This window comes from Rhinopithecus roxellana, chromosome 16, assembly GCF_007565055.1.
Source record: "Rhinopithecus roxellana isolate Shanxi Qingling chromosome 16, ASM756505v1, whole genome shotgun sequence".
Taxonomy (NCBI): domain Eukaryota; kingdom Metazoa; phylum Chordata; class Mammalia; order Primates; family Cercopithecidae; genus Rhinopithecus; species Rhinopithecus roxellana.
The window spans coordinates 15,692,863-15,698,862 of NC_044564.1; positions in this window are offsets into that span (position 1 = coordinate 15,692,863).

Consider the following 6,000-nt stretch of genomic DNA (forward strand, 5'->3'; position numbering starts at 1 on the left):
CCCAGGCCGGTCTTGAACTCCTGGGCTTGGGCAATCCTTCTGCGTTGGCCTCCCAAAGTGCTGGATTATAGGCATGAGCCAACTCAGCTGGCCCATCAAAATTAATGATGTAGCTAGTTACAGAGCTCTGGATTGTAAATAATTCTCCTTTAGAACACTGAAGGCATCTCTTATTGTCTTCTAGCATCTCATATATATATATAACACACATACATATATATACACACATACATATATGTTTGTGTAATATACACACATACATATATGTATGTGTGTATATATACATATAAATATATATATACATTATATACATTATATATATTTTTTTTGAGATGGAGTCTCACTCTGTCACCCAGGCTGGAGTGCAGTGGTGCAATCTTGGCTCTTTCTGGGTTCAAACGATTCTCCTACCTCAGTCTCCTGAGTAGCTAAGATTACAGGCATGCACCACCATGCCTAGCTAATTTTTGTATTTTTAGTAGAGATGGGGTTTTGCCATGTTGGCCAGGTTGGTCCCCAAGCCCTGACCTCAGATGATCTGCCCACCTTGGCCTCCCAAAGTGCTAGGATTACAGGTGTGAGCCACCTAGCCTGGCTCCAATATTTCTTTGAACAGTTTTATTGCTGTGCGTGGTGGCTCACTCCCGTAATCCTAGCACTTTGGGAGACCAAGGTGGGCAGATCACTTGAGGTCAAGAGTTCGAGCCTGACCAACATGGCGAAACCCTGTCTCTACTAAAAATACAAAAATTAGCCATGCATGGTGGTGCATGCCTGTAGTCCCAGCTACTCAGGAGGCTGAGACAGGAGGATCTCCTGAACCTGGGAGGTGGAGGTTGCAGTGAGCTGAGATGGTGCCACTGCACTCCAGGCTGAGTGACAGAGTGAGACTCTGTCTCAAAAACAAAACAGAACATAACAACAACAACAACAAAACAAAAAAACAAGAAACTGCAAACCTACCTTCCAAAGTGGTTGTACCAGGCCAGACATGGTGACTCACCTATAATCCCAGCACTTTAGGAGGCCAAGGCGGGAAGATCCCTTGAGCTCAGGAGTTTGAGACCAGCCTGGGCAACATTGTGAGACCCTCTCTCTAAAAAACAAAACAAAACAAACAAACACAACAAAACGCTTGTACCATTTTTTAGTTTTTTTCATTCTTGTAAGCAACATGTGAACATTCCAGTTTTCCAGTTTCTTTACCTACTTGACAACATTTGAGTCTGGTCGCATTTTAAACTTTAGCCACTTTTTTTTTGAGACAGGATCTCACTCTGTCACCCAGGCTAGAGTGCAGTGGCGCGATCTTGGCTCAGTACAACCTCCACCTCCTGGGTTCAAGCAATTTGTCTGCCTCAGCCTCCTGAGTAGCTGGGACTACAGGCACGTGCCACCATGCCCGGCTAATTTTTATATTTTTAGTAGAGACGAGGTTTCACCATATTGGCCAGGCTGGTCCTGAACTCCTGACCTTGTGACCTGCCTACCTTGGCCTCCCAAAGTGCTGGGATTACAGGTGTGAGCTACCACGCCTGGCCAACTTTAGCCATTCTAATAGGTGTTTGTAGCATTTCATTGTGGTTTCAATTCGCATTTATTTATTTATTTATTATTTATTTATTTTTCCGAGACAGAGTTTCACTCTTGTTGCCCAGGCTGGAGTGCAATGGCAAAATCTCAGCTCACTGCAACCTCTGCATCCCAAGTTCACACAAGTCTCCTACCTCGGCCTCCCGAGTAGCTGGGATTACAGGAATGTGCCACCATGCCTGGCTAATTTTTTGTGTGTTTAGTAGAGACGGGGTTTCAGGTTGATCAGGCTGATCTTGAACTCTTGACCTCAGGTGATCCACCCGCCTCAGGCCTCCCAAAATGCTTGGATTATAGGTGTGAGCCACCGCGCCTGGCCTGAATTTACATTTAATTAATAACTAATGCTGTTGAATATCTTTTTCTATGCTTATTTGCCATTTGATGTTTTGTTTTGCTTTGTTTTTAGCAAACAACTCTGCTAATTTATTTACCATTTGTAGATGTTCTCTGATGAACTGTCTGTTCAAAAGTTGTGCCCATTTTAGAAGTTGGGTTTTTGAAAAATTTGGGGGACGTTGAAAGTTCTTTACATACTGTATACAAGTCTTTTATAAAATATGTGATTTGCAAATATTTTCTTTCAGTCTGTGGCTTGACTTTCTGTTCCTTTGTCTTTTGAATAGCAGAAGTTCTTCATTTCAATGATGCCCAATTTATCAATTTTTTGTTTTATGGATTGTACTTTTGGTATCTTATCTAACAAGAGAACTGTCTAGCCTAAGGTCACAAAGATTTTCTCCTATGTTTTCTTCTAGAAGCTTTATAGTTTTAGGTTTTACATTTAGGCCTATGATCCATTTTGAGTTAACTTTTGCATCAAGTGTGAGGTAGGGGTCAAGATTCTTTGTTGTTGTTGCTGTTTTGAGACAGGGTCTTGCTCTGTCATCCAGGCTGGAGTGCAGTGGCACAAACATGGCTCGCTGCAGCCTCAACCTCTAGGGCTAAACAATCCTCCCATCTCAGCCTCCCCAGTAGTTGGGAGTACAAGCATGCACCACTACACCTGGCTTTTTTTTTTTTTTTTTAAAGTATAAATGAGGTCTCACCATCTTGCCCAGGCTGGTCTTGAACTCCTGAGTTCAAGCAATCCTTCTGCCTCAGCCCCCCAAAGTACTGGGATTACAGGCATGAGCCACTGCACCTGGCTCCATTTTGGTGTCATAAGGATGTCTGATTGTTTCAGTAACCAATTGTAAAAGGGACTATTCTTTCTTCATTGAATTGCCTTTGTACCTTCATTTAAAAAAAAAATGAATTAGTCACATAGGTGTAGGTCTATTTCTGGACTCTCTGTACTGTTCCATTGACATATGTACCTATCTTTTCACCAACACCATACTGTCTTGATTACTGTAGCTTTACAGTAAATCTTAAAATCAGGTAGTGTAAGTCCTTCAACTTTGTTCCTCTTTTTCAAAATTGTTTTGACTATTCAAGTTCCTTTGTCTTAGCAAATAAATTTTAGAATTACCTTGTTGATGTCTTAAAAAATAAAATCTAGGCCAGGTGCGGTGGCTCGTTCCTGTAATCCCAGCACTTTGGGAGGCTAAGGCAGGTGGATCACCTGAGGTCAGGAGCTCGAGACCAGCTTGGCCAACTAACATGGTGAAACCCCATCTCTACCAAAAATACAAAAATTAGCAGGTCGTGGTGGGGTGAGCCTGTAATCCCAGCTACCTCGGAGGCTGAGGCAGGAGAATTGCTTGAACCTGGGAGGCGGAGGTTGCAGTGAGTCGAGATCACACCACTTCGCTCCGGTCTGGGTGACAACAGCAAGATTCATTCTCTAAAATAATAAATAAATAAATATCTATTGGGATTTTGATTGAAATCATGAATCTATAGATCAATTTGGAGAAAATTGACGTCTTAACAATAGTGTGTCTTCCAATCTATTAACATTATTTATTGCTCTATTAATTTTGGTCTTTAATTTCTGGTCCAGTGTTTTACAGTTTTTAGCGTACAGATCCTGCACGTATTTTGTTGGATTTATACCTAAATATTTCATGGCTTTGGGTGCTGTTGTAAATGATACGTTTTAACATTTTGATCTTCAATTGTTTATTACTGATGTATAGAAATTAATTGTTTTGGTTTTGGTTTTGAGACAGAGTCTTGCTCTGTCACCCAGCCTGGAGTGCAGTAGTGCAAACACAGCTCACTATAGCCTCAACCTCCCTGGCTCAAGCAATCCTCCCATCTCAGCTTCCAGAGTGACTGGGACTACAGCCCCGTGTCACCATGCAATGGTTAGTTTTTTATTTTTTAGTAGAGACAGGGTCTCACTATATTGCCCAGGCTGGTCTCAAACTCATGGGCTCAAGCAATTATCCGGCTTGAGCTTCCTAAAAACGCCAGGATTACAGGCATGAGCCACCATACCCAGCCTAATTGTTTTTTAGATTGAACTTCTATCCCTAAACCTTGCTAAACTCACTTATTAGTTCTAGTAGCCTTTTTGGGTTGATTTTCTGAATTTGTTTCTTTTTCTTTGAGATGCAGTTTCGCTCTTGTCGCCCAGGCTGGAGTCAAGTGGTGCCATCTTGGCTCACTGCAGTCTCCCGGGTTTAAGCGATTCTCCTGCCTCTGCTTCCTGAGTAGCTGGGACTACAGACGACTGCCACCACACCCGGCTAACTTTTGTATTTTTAGTAGAGATGGGCTTTCACCATGTTAGCCAGGCTGGTCTTAAACCTCTGACCTCAAACTATCTGCCTGCCTTGGTCTCCCAAAGTGCTGGGATTACAAGAGTGAGCCACCTCACTCAGCCTTATTTTATTTTATTTTTTTTGACACAGGTCTCACTGTTGCCCAGGCTGGAGTGCAGTGACATGGACACAGCTCATTGCAGCCTTGGCATCCTGGGCTCAGGAAGGCCCCCCCATCTCATCCTCCTGAGTAGCTGGGAGCACAGGTGCATGCCACCATGCTCAGCAAATTTTTAAAATTTCTGTAGCAATAAAGTCTCACCATGTTTTCCAGCCTGGTCTCAAACTCCTGGGCTCGGTCTTTCGCCTCAGTCTCCTAAAGTGCTAGGATTACAGATGTGAGTCACCACGCCTGGCCTGCAAAGACTATCGGCTTCTGCTCTGCTTTATGAGTTGCTACTCTGCCATCCAATTTGTGCCTTCTAGGATTTTTTGTTTATTTGTTTGAGATAGAGTCTCGCTTTGTTGCCCAGGCTGGAGTGCAGTGGTGCAATCTCAGCTCACTGCAATCTCTGCCTCCCAGGTTCAAGCAATTCTCCAGCCTCAGTTTCCTGTGTAGCTGGGATTATAGGCATCTGCCACTGTGCCCAGCTAACTTTTGTACTTTTAATAGAGACAGGGCTTCACCATGTTGGTCAGGCTGGTCTTGAACTCCCGACCTCAAGTGATCTACTCGCCTTGGCCTCCCAAAGTGCTGGGATTACAGGCACGAGCCACTGCACCCAGCATATAAATTTTTTTTTAATACTTTTTTTTCATAGAGATGAGGGTCTTACCACGTTGCCCAGGCTGATCTTGAATTCCCGAGCTCAAGTGATCCTCCTGCCTTGGCCTCCAAAAGTGCTGGGATTATAGGCGTGAGCCATGTATCTGGCCTAGAAATGTATTAGCACTTCTTGTCAGCTGTTGTTCTCCTTCCCATGCACTTTAATACTGTAGTTGTTTGTTTGTTTGTTTGAAATGGAATCGTCCTGTGTCCCAGGCTGGAGTGCGGTGGCCCAATCTCGGCTCACTGCAACCTTGGCCTCCCTGGTTCAACCAATTCTCCTGCCTCAGCCTCCCGAGTAGCTGGGATTATAGAAATGTACCACCATGCTCAACTAACTTTCGTATATTTTTAGTAGAGACGAGGTTTCACCACGTTGGCGAGGCTGGTTTCAAACTCCTGACCTCGAGTGATCCGCCTGCCTTGGCCTCCCAAAGTCCTGGCCGTAGCTTTTAAACCTTTAATATTTTAAACCTTTAATATTTTTACTTAAATTTTTAATGTTTTGTTTTCCCCTCATCCCTGTGATTGCCTGGAGATACTTTTATTGTAATGAGGTCTTTAAACAGAAGAGTTACTCACATATATTTAACTGGCTATTATAAATAGGATCTATTCTGACCATATGATATGGTCTAATTTTCTACCTTAGGCCTCTAGGTGGTCTCTCAAATCTACCCTCCAATAGTCTGAGAACATTCATCTGTACCTTGATTGCAGCAAGTAATGGTGGTGACTGACAGGTGCTTTAGGCGGGGTTATGCCTGTGAATACAAAGCTCACTGGCTTGTGGGAAAAACTCAGCCAAAGAAACCCTTGGGAGTTTGGGAATATCCCCTTCAGATGGACCAGCCCCAGCTATTGTATTTTGGTTTTATTTTGTGTATAATCTGGGAGACTTTTCACTTCGGATTGTGAGAAACTTGT